This window comes from Gambusia affinis, linkage group LG20 (genome assembly GCF_019740435.1).
Source record: "Gambusia affinis linkage group LG20, SWU_Gaff_1.0, whole genome shotgun sequence".
NCBI lineage: Eukaryota > Metazoa > Chordata > Actinopteri > Cyprinodontiformes > Poeciliidae > Gambusia > Gambusia affinis.
The window spans coordinates 4,223,298-4,240,910 of NC_057887.1; the positions used below are offsets into that span (position 1 = coordinate 4,223,298).

Here is a 17,613-nt window from a genome sequence, read left to right on the forward strand (position 1 = left end):
GTGTAATGATGACCTATCAGTTACATAAAGACTGTTACAAAATCAGCCTTCTATCACCTGAAGAACAGCTGCAGCTGATCCAGGATGATAGAGCACATCAACCCAGTTCTAAAGACCTTCCACTAGCTCAGATAATAGACTTTAAAATTCTTTTTTCATAAATTATTGAATGGCTTTGCACCAAAATAAATTAAAGATATGTTACATCAACCTTCCAGATCACTCAGGTCTTCTGATTCTAGTCTACTCTACATCCCCAGAACCAGAACCAAACATGGAGAAGCAGCAGTCCTTTTGTCAACTGAGGCTTGTCGGCGAATGTTTATGCACAGTTCTGTTAAGGTTTTGAAGCACCCCACTGCAATCAGTTCAAGGTCTAGCCTTTTTCCACTTGTGTGGTAGGTACACTGGAAAAAGTGTAGCACAGAGTTGTTCATTCAAGCTAATAACTACCATTGAATACAATGTAAAATAATTGACTTGGTTGTGAAAGTCTATTTTTTTGCATTCTGAGGTGTCAATTTTGATTCAGACTGAATTAATAACACTTCTGAAGGGAAGAAAGCAAATATTTTGGTTCCTCTCAAAACATGCTGAAAGGAAATGATGTCATATTTTCAATCTGAGTCACGTGAGAAGAAGTTGGGGAGAAGTGCTTGGAGAGCTTCGTCCGTTTCGGCATGGGGAAGAAGGAATGATTAACGTCCTATCACATCATCAAAGAATAAACCTGCGGTAAGTACTAAACTAAGCTGATGTAAACGTGTCTTAACAAGCCTACAATTGTATTAATGCAAAAGACTGAGTTAATGTCACCTGGTTAGCAAGCTGAAAGTCCCGCCTAAATGTGGGTATCCCAGTAAACGCTTTCTTTTTCGCCGGGTTAAATGTGGTGTAATTTCTGAACTTACACGTATTTCACGAGAAATATAACTATGTGTACATTGTTCGGTTGTAGCTGGAATTAATCAAGGTAGGCATAATTCGTTACCAATCACCACGGTTAGCTCGGCTACACGGTGAACTTGACTAGCTTAACCCATGTAAAGCCATGTTAGCAATTAGTTAGTCTAGTGTGTTTATACCACTATGATTGTAAAGTCCCAGTTTGTTAAAGGTAGCGAGGCCCGTTGAAAATTAATGGTGTACTCCCTTCCCAGCAAAGAATGTGAAAAAGGCGAGAAGAGGTGAGACCAATTACTATCCTCAACCCAGCGGAGACAGTCCAGAAAACCTTGAGAAAGAAAGAGCATCTCTTCTGACTGAAATAAAGATAAGAAACAATGAGAGAACCATACGGGAGAAGATGGCCAGGACTTTTCAGTTCAGGAGGCAAGAGATTGTGGATCAGAAGCCAACCATCGAGAACCTCATGGAAAGATGGCCAGCTTTATTTCAGATGGAAGAGGTACACTTTTTACAACTTTTTGTCTACTTAAGCCCATAGATGAGAAAATGTTTTGTTTTTTCTATTTTCTTTATTTCACATTATTCTTAAATTTTAAGTGTATTTCACAATGTTTTCTTGTGTACAGGTTGATGCAGAGTTTCTGCGGGTTACTGCAGTTCCCCTCCTGACCAGATTTATGGCGCACCTTGACAAGCACTCCCCGCAGCTGCTGAAGATCTTCAGAAAGATGGAGGGATCACTAAAGCAAAAACTGCCACGATCCTTGAGTTTCTTGACCAGGTATGATGTGCAGTATATAATTAGCCACTAACGACAGCCCTCAATCCTTCTACATGAAGAGGATGTGCAGATGATGTGCAATTGATGTACATGGCATTGTTATTGTGTGCCAAGTTTTGCACCATATTCACTATCAACCATTTAAAAACAGAAAAACATGTGCCACCTATGAGTACATTAATATGTAGTTGCGCATAGAAAATAATTTGTGCACCTGTCACTGCACCAAAGATACTTTGACACTATAGGAACCCAAACAGGAGCCATCCAGTCTGTCTTCATATTTAAAGAGGGACTACCAGTGGCCTCTGGCAGATGTACTAGAATGGCTTCACATTTTCACTGCTTTCAATTAGTCTGCCATGGCAATGGAGGGTTAGCCTAGCTGCAAAGAGTCGAGCAGCTAGTAGTAAACAGCTTGGAGCCACGGCTAACTCCGGGAGCCAAGGTAGAAAAGCCTTTTATCTAGAGTCCAAAAGACTTTTTTTACTCCAGAACACATCCACAGTATGTCCAAAAAGAAAAACATACAATAAGTGCAATCATTTGCATATCAAGAGTCTATAGAGGCTGAAGATGTCCTCACTCAGCTCCTGGATCACTGTGGAAACTTTGAATTTTATGTCAAATCTACATGAATCAAATGGCAGAAACTGATTTTCTCACTGCATCTTTGATTCATTTTGTCCAGCTGTAGACTGTTAGACTCTGTCCAATCAGTCAGGTATTGTGTAGTTTGTGCTTTTAATCAGTTTTCACTTAATTAAATCCAAGTATATGGAACACAAAATGTCACTAAAATCGTCAAAGTTCATCGAATTGTATCGTTTGCCAAATATCGTGATACATATTGTATTGTGACCAGAATATCGTGTATCATATTGTGGGATTATTGTATCGCTACACCCCTAATGAAGACCTTTCCAAGTGCCAATTGAATAGATAACTGGCCATATTATGTCTCCGCGCAGAGAGAAGATGGCTCCTGCCATAGCAAAACGATGGCAAAAAATTGTAATTGTAGTTATGTTCTGAATTTAAATGCTGTTTTTGGAAGTGGAAATAATATGATTAGGCGCCCCTCCACTCCTTCCCCTCCTGTCCCGTCCTTAAACACACACACACACACTGAAGGCGTGTGTGTGTGTGTGCGTCCTTTTGAGAACGCACTGGATCGCCATTTTTTTCATTTGAATGATGTTATCTGATAAAATGAGGAGTTTGCTGACATATGATGCTCCTAATAAAAGTCCAGGGAGGAATCAAGAAGACATTTGAGATGGATAAATCTAAGAAAAAAAGCTGTTTTCCAAGTTGTGGTCAATATAACACCAACTGCATCGGAAACATTTACTGTGAATTCAACTATGAACCATTGTCATCTTTGCACTTAATTTGCTAAGATCCACACGAATATTTTCTGAGCCGCCATCGATGAAAGCATGTCTCCATGGCAGAGCACACCACGACCTGGCGTCCTCTCTGACCCCTGACCTCTCGCTGTCTGTCGTCGCCCAGCGGACTTTGAAATGAAGAGAAACGATGAGGGACGGCGGGAGAGCAGGGTGGGCGTTACGCCCATGTGTTGACACTGATCGATTGTCAGCCGGGCAGCTGCTGTTGTAACTACATCCACCTGTGTGACAACCAGAAATAACGAGCCACGACGTTATTCTGATTCCTGAATAAAGTGCCTTCTCGCTCTGATGAAAAAGAACTTTTCCTTCCAAAGGACGAGCATTCCAGTGTTATTACTAACAATAGCTTTTTTAAAAGAGACTTATGATTTTGTTGCAGAAAATATTCTACTTACATGACGAATCCTGTTCTCCATGGACATTAACAGCCCATCTACTAACATTGACCACTCAGAAGGCATTCAATCTATTAAAAAGATATTTCATAAATATTCTAACAGCCAGTGATCAGAAAAGAAACTGCTCCAACTTCTGGAGATTAATTTGAGAAACGATTCTGAATTTAACAGCAAATTCTTCCCTCCAGAGCTCAGCCATGGCGAAGAAACTTACTCCTGCCTATGGTACTGTTTTTTTATGGCCCAATGGGATAAAGAGGCACTAAATACATGTATTAAAAAGCCTGTTTATTAAAATAGATTCCTGCTGTGCAAGAGTATTTGCGTCAACTAATTTTTTTTTGTTTTGGGGGTGCTTATTTGAACCAGGAAACCTATTTAATATCATATAACATCAGTAAAAACAAAATGCTGTTTTCCAATCAGTTCTAGTTTTAAAGTTTTAAAAACATTATGTAAATGTGTCTGAAAAACTAATTCCCCCCCCTAAACATAGTAACTTGCAGAAGTTAAAGGTTTGCATCAACTTGCCTGAATGAGTCCTCCACTTTCAAACTAGCTGCATTTTTGACACCACTGTATTCATTTCTAGTCTCGACATGAAGAATCCCTTTCCTTTGCTACTAGGATTGATGACTTTTTATCATGTGGCAGAATAGGTTTGTTTTTCCTTCACTTATCCATAAGAGAATTTTCACCTCTGTGGTGTAGATGATGACCTGCCCTCTGTCTCTACAGGGCTTAATCTAATTTAAAGCTTGTTTACTTTTGAGAGTCTGCTGTGAAGGATGAAAAAAAAACAAAAAAAAACCTCAAAACGTCAAATATGCCAACTAAATGAGTAACGTAAATAGTCGAGACACTTTTTAATAATCTTGCCTTGTGCAAAACTCACCGGCATGCAAAGCCAAATAACCAAGCTGCATGATTCCTATTAGCACACGGAGCATCTTCATTTAACCGAACTGTATGAGGGAAGTTAAACTCAACTAGTTGGAGACATTTTGTGTTTTCCATCCAAACTGTCATTACTTTCAGCTTTAATTTCAAAGCCAGGCCTTTAGAGAAAACATTTTACAGTGATTAATTCAACTAACTGCTCAATGTCACGATTAGCCGCGCTCACTAAGAAACTAAGAAAAAACAGGAGAAACACTTAGACAATGACTTCAGTCATATAAGCTGCGTTGTCTGTGTAAATTGGAAATGCAAAAATAAAGTTGCTTAAAGGAAACATGACAAAAAAAAAAAAAAAAAGACGTTATTGTGCCAGGGTGATGTGGTTTTTCAGTCTTTCAACCCCTCAACCTGCACCAAAACGCCTGTGTGCCGTTTTTCCATTGTATTACTGCGTCAAAGTCAGGCTCTGTGCCCCCTCATGCGTAACGATGTTTACAGGATTTTTGCGAAGAAGGAGGGGGGGCCGGGGTCAAAGGAGAGACGGGGAAGGTCTGACTGTACCCTAACCCCCCCTTCTTAGGTACAGTATGTTCTTCATATGATTATAAGTCATCTCCACTATCAGTAATGTTGTGTCTACCAGAGGATTCCACTGGTCATTATCTTTCATCAGAGCCTCATTGATGACTGTATGTTGAATCACTGAGGAGTTGCAGTGTTTTGAAGTTTGTATATCAGGTTTTTTCCAAGTGTCTCCAAATGGAGACTGTACATCCTCAAAAATAAACATGTCCACAATGACATTTCTCTTTCTGCTATCTCGATCAGTCTTGAAATCCACGAGCAGAATACTTTATTCTACAGATTTATTGTATTTTCCAGTCCATACATTCAACACTCAATGTGCATTTGCAAGAAATAAAAATGAAAACTCTGGGTGAAGCGAAATTTTTCAATTTCTCTTGTGTTCCAAATGTAATAGCAACAAACTACTTACAGAAGTTACAGTATTAAAATATTTCATATTATTATTTTTTTTAATCCCAATCAGCTAATTTTTTTAAACACAGTTCATATTGTAACAAAAATTTAAATTATGAACCATAAACTGTGACTAGTGATTTTTTTTAATACAGTGAAAATGTATTTAGCTTAAACGTTAGCTGCTAACTTAGCTTAGCCTGTCTATTCGCTCAACAGTTTCACCCACCAGGACGCTTCTAGTCTTCAGCACTGAGAGGGGGATTTGGTCCACTTTGTCCGCACCCCTACTGACCTATAACATTTGAAGTTCAGTCAGTAAATGTTTTATTGGCTACTAATGAAAAGGTTAGCTTAACAGTTTTTCCCATTTTAATTTGACCTACAGTGACAGATACAAGACTAAATATACCCACCAAGAGATTGGTTCCGTTCCTCTGGTCTTCACTCAACTTGACGGAGCAGACACCAGCTCAATTTGTCTAGTTTTCACAGTTTTTTTCTTTTCTTTTAACAATTAGCTTTCGAGTAAGTAACTGTCTCCAATGCATTACTCTTGGCGTCTATAGAGGCACGTTCCAGTCCAGGGTCAAGAGCAGCAGTGGGTGGGGCTTGTAGTTCAGCTAGTCTATTACCCTTCTCTAGGCTCCCTAATTTACTTTATAAAGCAAATGATGTCAGAGAATTAGTAAAATATGTTTACTGACACACACATTGCCAAAAAGCGATCCTGAAATGGAAGTTATGCTACAACGAAAGTTAGCAAGTTTTTAGAACTTCCATTTTGATATGAATTAATTTTTTCCACAAATTACATTTCAAGATATGTTCTAATTTATAGCATCATTTCTGTTTTAGCATTAACTTAGCTTTAGCATGACTTCTGTTGTGGCTTTTCATTTTGTCACCCATCTGGCCCACCACATCGATTTCATTCATCTACTGAAACAGTTTGATCAGTAAGTCTTGTCAGTGGTATTCATAAAATTGTAAATTACCATGTTAAAGGTACAGCCATTTGTAAAATAATTTTTAGCATATGTACTAACAGCAGAAATTAGATTTTTTATAAACATCTGAATACCACAATAATGTGAAATGCTTAGTGTTATACTCAAGGTTTTTATGTCCACTAATAAACTGTGCCAACGTCATTCTACCATTTTCCTTACCTACATAATAACGTTAACAAATTTACTTATAACACCAAACAAAAATACACATAACTATACGTGTTTTTGTGTATCTCTGTGTGTGTGTGGACTCAGCTGGATTCAAACTTCGTGACCTTTCACTGCCCTGTTTCCTGCTGTAACCATACCTCAACCTGAACCCAACCAGTCGCCCCCTCCCATTACCATAAAGCAACACAGCAAGCACAATTAAAGATAATTTAAGACTTAAGCAATTAAGGTCACATCTTCCCTGGAAACGTGCACCCGGGGCGGTCCTGGTATCTGTCTTGCACAGGATGAATTTGGACAGGTTTGCAAGTTTATGATTGTGCGTGTGTAGTATGCCTCTGTAATTGCAACTCAGGCGCACGGGGTCAGCCAGGGTCTGCATGGCTCTGTTTTTGGATGAATTGCCCAGGAGGAGGTTAGGACAAAATGGCGTGCTCTGTGCCTTCTGGCGCTCCGGTTACAATTAGGTAAACACGAGCGCACGCCGTGATAAAAGCACAGAAATTGACACATTCTTTTTTTAATAAAATAAATAAATAAATAAATAAATAAATAAAAATCAGATCATGCCGTTTCCGAGCACACATGGTATAAATAATCCCGTCTTCGTGCAGACCACCAGCAGAACGGATTAACAACTAGAGGCCACAGAGCGGCTCAGTTTTAAAACTACAGCTCCACTGGCTGAAGTTATATCAACACAATTTTATTGAGTGGAAATCAAGTGGGATTTTCTGGAGGAGGAGGACTGTTAGCACACCTTAGGTCTGTAGTTTGGAAACAGTCTGGAGTCTGGTGCCACTGAACTTGGTCCCATATGCTGTCAGGAGCTTTTAACTTCCAACTGAGTGCTATCTGCTAACGTTCCCTGTATCTTACAAACACGTGAAGCGCACCCCTTACTGCTGAGTCAGGATATTCAAGCAGCCATGGAGGATAGAGTCTTCCTGGCTCCTGTGGACAGTGTTCTTCCTGGGTGGTCCCTGCAGCCCTACAGGCACCAGGAGTGCCACCATAAGCACTTTGCTCAAACGAGACATGTGATTTTATGTGAGTGTGTGTACGTGTGCGTGCGTGTGTGTAGACATGGACCGATTTGAAAGCATACCAAAGCTTATAAAAATTTCACGGTTTCAGAAGAAACAAAACTTTTCCACCATGCCATGCCTCCAGTTTAAAACATGGAGGAAAGCCATTTCAGTGAGATACGGGAAGGCGCCAGAGTATCCAGAATGTTTTTTCCCGCTCTACATACGTCTCCTGATCTTGCAAAAGTAAATTATCAGTATGTTTCTAGTGACAGAGGACACGAGATGCGTGCTGGAAAAGAGTGGAATAGAGATTAGAATACATGCAAGACAGAATGCATGTGTGCCAGTGAGAGGGGAACAAGTGGAACGGGGAGCAAAGGCAAAGAAGGTACAAGACGACGTACTTAGGGTCAACCGTCCAGAGCAACGGAGAGAGTGGAAAAGAGGTGAAGAAGCATAGAGGCAACTTGGAATGTGATGAGAGTGTCAGCAAGAATGAAAGGGAAGGTGTACAAGGCAATGGTGAGACCAGCCATGTTGATTGATTCAGCGGCATTGAGGAAGAGACAGGAAACAGAACTGGAGGTTGCGTGGCTCAAGATGTTGAGGGCCTCTCTTGGAGTGACAAGTGTGTTGCACGTAACTATTGATGTAGAGTCTACGTTCTCTGATGCAGAATCATGAAGAAGTACATCAGAGGGACAGCATACAAAGCAGTTTGATTTAACTGCTGTTTGCTGCAGAGACGCTTCTATGCGAGTCAGTGGGTCACAGAGTGCGAGGTCCTAGAAATTGGCTTTTGTGCAAATTTTGTCCAACGGACATCCGCTTTGAGTCAGTTGGATCTCTGGGAAGTTGAAGTATGCCTGAGTATGTTCAGGGCAATAAGAAACTGCTACCATGGATGTTATTTAGCAAGTTGAAGCTAAATTTGAAGCTAGCTAACCAAAGAATGAGGGAGTTAGTTGATGCTACCAACATTGCCTAGCGGGCCTGTGACAGGTTTAGCAGCTAAAACCTGAGAACACTCTTTGGCTCTGGATTGAAGGTCAGTGAAATCATCAACATTCTATTGGATGTATTTTGCACTGATATTGATCACGTGTCTATCGCGATAGGTATCATTGTTTTATCGCCCGATATGAGCAGAGGATGCAGATGATAGGACTAAACGGAGACGAATGATTTGCAATGGCAAAATCTGACGGGAAAAACTGAGAGATAAGAAGAAGGCTTAAACAAAGTACATAAAACCAGAAGATACACCACATTTTTAGGTATTAGAAGCCTGCCTGAATAAAATAGGAATTGTGAGTAATTCCTATTACTAGGTCAGACAACACCAGGTTGTTGTCTGACCACAACAACCTGGTGCAACTAGGGAAGCTCAACAACTTGAAGAGACACAAAGGCAACCGTAGTTGGAGAATCCCCAACACAACACAGATTAAGGTTATGACAGCATTTTTTTATGACATAACCTACAGTAGCTTTGAAATGCAGACGAAGGCATATTGTAGTGTAACTTATTATTTTTTGGGAGAACGCAATGCGTTGGAATAAAAATATTTCGGGCAGCAAAGGAAGCAGCAGTTTCTGATCAGGCGGCAAAGAATTTGTAACTCAATACACACGACTGGTTAAAACCTGTTATCCAGCTGGAATGTGCAGAGTCAGAAACAAAGAAAAACACACCCAAAAACAGCACCGAGGTGATTTTAACTTTACAGCAAATGCTGACAACTAAACATAGAAATGCCCAGCCGTCCTCTGACCAGACTAAAAAGAAAGGCTGTTGCTTTTCACTAAATGTGGAATTGTTATAAATCTATACACAGCAGTGGCAAGCTGTAAAAAAAATAAATAAATAAATTAAATCCTCAACACACACACGCACACACACCATCTGTGTTATCAGCAGCTTCATGTGAGGACAGGGTTGCCACCACGGAAACCAGAGTGATGAAATGCCACCCAGTAGTCAAGTGAGACAAATATAACTTCCTTTGGTTCTACGTTTCACAATTTCTCACGGAGGACACAATTACTTGACGAGAACGCTTTTTTTTTTTTTTTTAAGACATTTTTTGTAACAGTTATCCCTGATAGTGACCAAATGTATGTAAACTTTTGAATTTATGGAAAGTTTTGGAAAAAAGTTCCAAAAAATATTCACATCAAGCTATCTGGCATTTAGGAAATAGATATAATCTTGGCAATTCTAACGAAACTAATACAAGAAAAATGTGGTTTGAATTAACGTCAGTCAATGAGAAAAAAATGTTTCAACTGTTTGACAAACTTCAAATAAGATGCATTTAAGTAACGTGGCAAAAATCATTCAGAACTTCTAACTCAAATTTCAATTCATTATTGATTTTTTATTTTGTTTTTTCCTGTGTGGACAGAAAATCTAACTTTTTAAAACAGAAAACGTTCTAGCAGAACATTTAAAGCAAAATCCAAATAAAAACCAATCTCAGCATCTGTTTACTTTTTAAGACTGTTTATTGATACTGGTTGCATCCTGAGAGGCCATATGGAAGTCCCACAACAGGTGAAACCATATCAATCTGTCAGCACAATGCTTCTGGTCCCCTAAGGTCCTCTGTAGGTGGAACAAAATCTGTTGGTGCTGGAAATGTTTGCAGTCGCCTGATTTGTGCATTTCAAGTTAGCAGCTATAAGGCGAAAGCAACAGACTCTGGGGAAGGAAGAACTCCACACATACATAACCCTAAATACTTTCCATAAACTCACAATGGAATACAGTTACAAAAAAAACAAAAAAAAAACAAAAACATCGGCTATAAAATATGTATTAGATGCAATGTCACAAAATAAGAAAGTACGGTGGGTTGGAAAAGTTAAGTTCTGAGCATTTGGAAACAGTAGAAACTGTTGAATATAAAGAGGCTAACTGAGAATGTTAATTGTTAAATTCTGGTTTATTTGACAAACAATTAGAAAAGGAAAATAATTGTTGATTTCTATGCTTGTTTCTAAGGAAATGAGGGTGAAACTATCTTCACTGTGTTTTTTCTAGCTTAGTAATTCCTTTGCGATGTGTCATTTGTTTGACGGCGTGTCGGGGGCATTGTAGATAGAAAAAAATATATTTTTTTTAAGTTTTATTTTAGACTCAAAGTCCATGCTTTCTCTGCCAAAATTTTTGAATTTTTTTCTAGCACGTTTTTGACTTTTCAAACTCAGAAATTTACATTTTTTTCTATAAAATTTCTGAAATTGTTCTAGCAAATCTTTGACATTTCAAGCTGAAATTTTCCAGAAAGAAATTGAGATTAATATCAAAATCTGAGTTTTCCCAGCACGTTTTTGACATTTCAAACTCAGAAATGTTCTTGCTTTTTCTAGAAACTTTCAGAGATTCATCTCAAAAATTCTGAATTTGTTCAAGCAAATCTTTGACATTTGAAACTTAGAAATTTACTCCTTTTTCTAGACCATTTCTGAGATTATTCTCAAAATTTCTGAATTTGTTCTAACTCAAAAATGTCTTTGTTCTTTCTAGTAAATACTCTAAATGGCGATTTAAAGTCACGTCAAGGGCTGGTAGGTGTCTATTATTTAGAAGGATCTGGAGGAACTGATCTCCATCCTGGCTGCTGGTTGCTCCAGTGAACCTGGAGACGATGGTCTGGTGAAGGACAACAGGAGAACATAACCTACAAAAAAGAAACATAAAAACAAGGGAGGCCACTGAGGCCATTAAAAACGGACGCCCTAAACACCTCAGCTGCCTCTTGAAATTCTGTCCACAAAGGTAATAAACAGAATCGGTGACCACTGCTGGCCGGAGCAGGACTGACAAACTCTCTTTGTAAACATTATGGACGGAAACTTGTTGCTTATTCCCGATACTCTGGCTGAGTCGTTGTTAGGACTTGAAGTTCGTCCAACTTGTGATCTCTGCTGTCGCTCCGAATCTACAACGCTTCCTCCTCAAACTCATCTGGGATTTGTGGCTCCGGTTGAGTTATTATTTCAGCTTTAGCAACGTTAATCAGCTGCTTCTGGTTGTGAGCCCCGTTGTTGCTATGGTTACGCATCATAGCAAATGACCAAAAGTAGAAAAGCCAAAGAAATAAAAAATAAATCCTTCCATCTGCGCAGCATCCAAAACCAGAGAGTTTTATCATCCAAAATCGTGTCATTTCTGCCAGGAACGGCGGAGTAGAATTTTATTTAATTTAATTTTTTTCAAAACAAAAACAAAAAACAAGAGAAAATTGGAATGTGAGAAACAGAGTTTGCGTCAACATTCTGCCACCTGGAGCGGCACGACTCTAGAACACTGATATCAATTTCTAGATTTAGATAACAGAATATCTGTAGGACGTCTAACATGCGGTTCCACCGCCGAACCTTTAGGGCTAAAGCAACCGGATTAATCAAATATTGAAATAATCATCAACTAATTTAGTAACCAATTCATTGTTAACTGGAGTAGACAGACTCTAACAAAAGACACTGGCTAAAAGAACAACCCAGTCAGAGCAGTAATTTAGTCAAAAATGTACAAAAATATATATATTTTGCATTTAAGATATATATTAAAAAAACCTTGTCTAGATATATGTTCAAAAATATGTTCTACCTGAAACTTCTCAAACTGAATAGTTTTGGCTTCAGCTGGATCAAATTCTGTGAAAGTGTCCTGTTAAGCACCTTTTGCTATCAAGTTATTAATCAGGAAATAATAATAATATTTTAACAAGTCAACAAATCACTTCTGCACTGATGTTAATAAACAGTCTGAACTCATGTCGCACGTTTCCAGTCATTGTGACAACTTGAAGCTCTTTATCACGACACGTGGCAGGAGGAAGCCGCAATTGAACCGACAACCTTCTGATCACAGGAAGACTACTCTGCCCAGAGCCACAGTCACACAATACAAACAAAAAGGCCTGAGATTTTCTCAACTTGAAGTTAGAAATATGTTTTGACCGCATATTCAGCCTTTTGCTACAAATGACAAAGCGTACTCTGAGAAAATGCTGTTATTGCATTTTAAGGGTTAAAAGTTGTACATTTGGAGAAAGTTTTTTTTTTTTTTTAATTGGTAATTTTAATGTATTTTTAATATTGTATAAAAAAGATGAAGTGTTAAATTTAATTTAAAAAAACAAAAACAAACTCTGATTAATCAATTGATTATTTAAAAAATGATTAGTGGCAGCCCTAATTCTTTCCATCACTCCTCTGACTGCTTTTCTCCGTCTAGATGCTGACTCACACCCTTCTCCCTGTTTTCTCCTCCCCTTCTCATTCATCACCCATTTGCCTTTTTTTTTTTTTTTTTTTTTAATTCTGTTTTTGCTGAATCATGTCCACATAATCTGTCTTGAGCTTTCCTCTCTCTGGCCCTCTCAAGGTTCTTCGTGCAAAAACCGCTGACGCGCCTCCACCGTTCTCCCGCCTCCTTTTCCTTCCTCTCGCTCTCCTTGGCTTATCTCAACACGGTGACCTTTCTGCCTGGAACCGTTGACGGGGCACCGTCGTGAAAGTCCCCTCAGAGAGTTCGACTTAAGACTGCATGACGTGAGGCGGCCAAACACCGGGATTTAATCCGCCACGCGCCCCTGTCTTTCCCTCCAGAACCGACCCAGATAAAGCTAAAGATGTGTCGAAAGCTGAGACACCTGCTTAGGCATCTCGCTAGAAAGCCCCGACAGAAGGGAGAGTTCAGTGTCTCTCGCACGAGCCAGACCTCTAACGTGGTCCAGATTTAAAAAAAAAAAGAAAAAGAAAAACCGGAGGAGAAGAGAAAGAGCTGTAACTTAGGACTGCTGGAGCTGGAACTCATTAGCGCTTTTCCTTCAATCACCTGTTATTTTGTGAAAACGGACGAATAAAAACGCAGAGACATCTGGTACCGGAATCTGTTTTGGGCAGAATCTGCTTCGGGGCCTGTGTTTCCCCCTTTTTTATTTATGGTACAGAAACAAAACCGCATAAATGGACTGGAGGGAGCAGCTCCGTAACATATGCTCCTCGCCGCAGGAGAGGAAAAATAAATGTACGCCAAACCCTAAAAACCTAAACCAATATAGGAGCAATCTGAACACCAAATTGCACCATGGGGCTAAATAGCAGATTTTTTTTCTTCTTCTAATATGCCGTAAAGTACAGTAAGATTTTTTTTTAATTTTTATTTTTTACAACACAACTCAAACAGACTGTGGATAGTGAGAGAAACACTGCCAAAAAAAACTACGCGTTTAAACATCAGCAAGAATAAAACGTCAGAGAAACGCCTTCGTTAACAATAACAGATAAGACGTAGAAGATGAACGTTAGACACTGCCAGAAATAAGGGGTCAAAATTAGAAAACTGAGAATGCAGTGAAAACGCGACAGCGACAGAAATGACTGTTATTTATTGCATAATGTGGAAACAATTACCCTCAGCGGCGGAGGGGCTGGCACAGAGCAGCAGATGTGATGTCCAGGTTTGCTACCCATGTGGACTTAAAGCACATGCTCTCGCTGTGTGTGTTGCTCTACTCCACACACAGTGGCAGGAGGTATTTAGCTGAGGTGGGACAGACTTGTGTGTTAAAAGTAAGAGTATGTTCGCACAAGCCCCGCTTAGTCTGCTTTAATGGAAACTCTTGTTTGTTAGTCGAACATTCTGGGAGTTTGGTTTGACAGTCCGGTTCGTCTGATCCGCCCAACAGCCTACATCTTGGTTCGGGTGAGGTAAATGAACTCTGCTTATGTGAACGCTAAGCGGACCAGAGACTGCTCTAAAAGCAGCAAGCAGCAGCTGTAACGCCGGGTGTTTCTGGCAAATAGAACCAAAACAAAACATGTGACTCTGGCGCTAGAGGGAGAAATGGCTATTAGTCTTTTGCTAAAGACAAAAGAGAAATCCTACAACCGCTAACGTCTCACACCGCTTCTCTTAAGGAGGAAGTTGTGTGTCGTCTTTGGAGACACGCAACTTGTGTCGCTGCTTTCAGACGTAAAATGCGAAAAAAAGGACGGCATCTAGTGGACCTCTAACCCTACATCAGTGTAGGTTAGGTTTCCAATATGGCAAGTTTTTTGCTTTTCTTAAAGTACGTAGGAAAATGTACTAACAAAAATGTTCCAGTTCATGAATAACTGGTTTCTTTCTTAACGGTGTTAGCTCACCATAGCTCCCTGTTTGGTTTCCATATTTGACTCTGGTCCACAAGCAAATCCAGCCTTTGGCTCATGGTGACGTTAAGATTTTAACCACTAAAATCTGACATCACTCAATTTTTGTTCTTAAGAAGGGATTTTTTGTTGTTCCCTTCGGTGGTTCTTAGTGCAAAGCAGTAAACCCATGCGCTCCATTCGTTATCCAACAGCAAAGGTAAATAAGGCTGTGGATGTTAGCTTCTGTGGTTGTGCTAAAATGATTTTCACTGTGCATATGAATGAATATTAAGGTATATCATATGGTTAGACAAGTGGTGGAACATTTTTAATGGAGTTCATTTCAGGGACAGTCATATTTGTGTTTGGGTCGTCTGTGCTGCTAAACGTGTTTAGCATTGAGATGCTACTTTAGGCTTTTCTTCACTGATAGGCTAACTCCTTTTAGTACAAATTTAATACACTAATGGTCTTTTCCAGGGTCTCATCAGATCATTTTTGTAGTCAAAATAAACCCCCAGAGGGTCAAAGGAACATGTTTGTGAATGGTACTTGTGCGTCAAATTTACAGGCGTACCAGAAACGTGTGAATATAGAGGTTCCGGCCGGAAATCCGGTAAGTAAACGTTTAACGCATTTAAATTTTAAGTAGCTAATTAACATTAACTCGCTAAAATAGGTAGCCATAAGTATCTTTTCATTCATGCTACTCCATTGGCTGACCAGTTGATTTCCTGGTCTACACTAAACAGTAGAACAGATATCTTCCCGGCAAACATGAAAAAAAAAATTATTTGTAACAAACATCTTCAGGTCCACTTTGCTAAAACTTGCAGATTTCCATATTTTCCTTTGCCACAGGGGTTTTCAATGAATCCTTACATAAGTAGGCGTCGTTGAGGAATATGGTAAACAGAAACATACTTCCAAGTCCAAATTGCTTTTTTTATACATGACTTGTGTGTTATTTCATTTCGACATGATTCAGGAGTTCTTGGCCTCTGTGCAGATATAACTCCTTAAAATTAATCACTTCACTAGAAGCTCGGACTCCACCCTGCTCCAGTTGCCAGTACACTAGAGCCACGCATGCCGGCGCACCAACAGCACCACTGCCGCCGCCATTTCCTCTCAGGAAATGAATTAGGACTCCGATTGGCTTCAGTTGCAGCCTGGCTGGTGATAAGGGAAAATCTGATTGGCACAGAAGCGACAGGCCTTACCCAAAGAGGGGGTGGGGCGGGGTGGCGACGCTCAAAATACAAAACATCTTTGGCGCGCCACCACGCATCCGGGTCACCCGGATTCTGATAAAGCCACCAGCTCAGGTGGCTTAAAGCAGCAGATTTATTTCATGAGAGCGACTTGGCCAGCGGACAGAGGCAAACATGCAGGGCGAGAGCGGAGCGTGACTAGTGTGCAGAATGCTGACTCATTTTCCTCCGAGGGGAACACAAACGTCCAATGTAAGAAGCTCTGAACTGGAAAGGTGGAATAAAAAATCGTCGTGGTTAATATCTTATTTATAACTTCACTGACAATTTTTCAAAGGAATATATATATATATATATATATATATATATATATATATATATATATATATATATATATATGCATGCTTAGATCACTTAATCGGCCAAACATTGTTACCATGACAGTCAACAGTGGCGATGTGTTCGTCCGTTTAGCTTGTCTGGAGGAAATGCAGCAACCTTTTGAAAATAAATAAATAAATAAAAAAGATGAAAATACATTCTAAATGGATGAAGTGAAAAAGTTTGGCAGCAGTGGGGAGCTTTTTGAGTTCAGTTGTTTTAATGGGAGTTTTACGTAATAAGGTGGTTTTTACCAGTATTTTAAGACAAAGTAGTGAATGATAGTTTAGCTGTTTGTCTCGGACATCTTTGCACATTTAGAACGTGTTCACACCAGCTCCGTTTAGTCCACTTTAACTGAACTCTAGTTTGTTTGTGTAGGTGAACTGGTCTGCCTAAAAGCCTGGGCCTCGGTTCGGGTTGAAGTGAACTCTCGGATGTGTATGCGAACGCCAAGCAGACCGGAGACCACTCCCAAAGCAGGAAGCGGACTGAAGAGCAGGGCATTGTGGGTAAATTCAACCTTAAGAAATGCACTAGTCTAGAAGTGGCTCATAAACGTCTACCAATGAGAAAAGAGGGATCTTACCCCTGCTAAAATCTGAGCCCACTTCATTTTCATTTACTTTTCTTAAGAAGGAAGTTACGCTCGAGTCTTTGGCCATTTTTTTCAGTGGTTTGTTGTGCAGACATGAAATGCAAAAAAAATAATAAAATGAAAAAAAAAAATCACATGTGGACCCCAAACCCTGCATTACAAGCTGCAACTCTATTAACATTAAAATTGCACAATTTGACATTTAAATAATAAGTAGCATCCAAAATGTTTTGGATGCTATAGTTGAAAATTGTGTTTTTTGCAAAACTGCTATGAAACAACAAACAACCACGTTTGGCACACGTTTGTCATGGAAACACAGCTACTGGAAGTCAGGTTTCCAAACCTGAACTGTGGTTTTTTTTTGGGCCTAAATTAGCATATTTAATGTAAATACTGAATAATGATCCTTCTTTTTTTTTCCCTATTTATTTACACTTCTGCAGAATATGGAGAATATTATTTTTAAACTGATCAAGGTTAATATTTCACCCCATTAGAATCCTATATAGACATTTTATGCATGAAGAAAAATAATAGAAAGAGATTAAAAGCTATTAACGTTGGCTGTCTGAATGAGTCAAAGTGTTTGGGGGTTTTTTTTTGTCTTTATATCGACCCGTTTCAGATTACATTCAAATCCCGAAACACTGACGTGTGTGGCTG

General features: G+C 39.4%; 1 long non-coding RNA gene across 1 annotated transcript; it reads left to right on the top strand.

The window, feature by feature from the left end:
- The first annotated feature begins 416 nt into the window (after positions 1-416).
- Positions 417-1,848, top strand: LOC122823415. Its single transcript, XR_006369335.1, has 3 exons — positions 417-735; positions 1,161-1,408; positions 1,536-1,848. It is a non-coding gene; the product is annotated as an uncharacterized LOC122823415 (long non-coding RNA).
- The last annotated feature ends 15,765 nt before the right edge of the window (positions 1,849-17,613 follow it).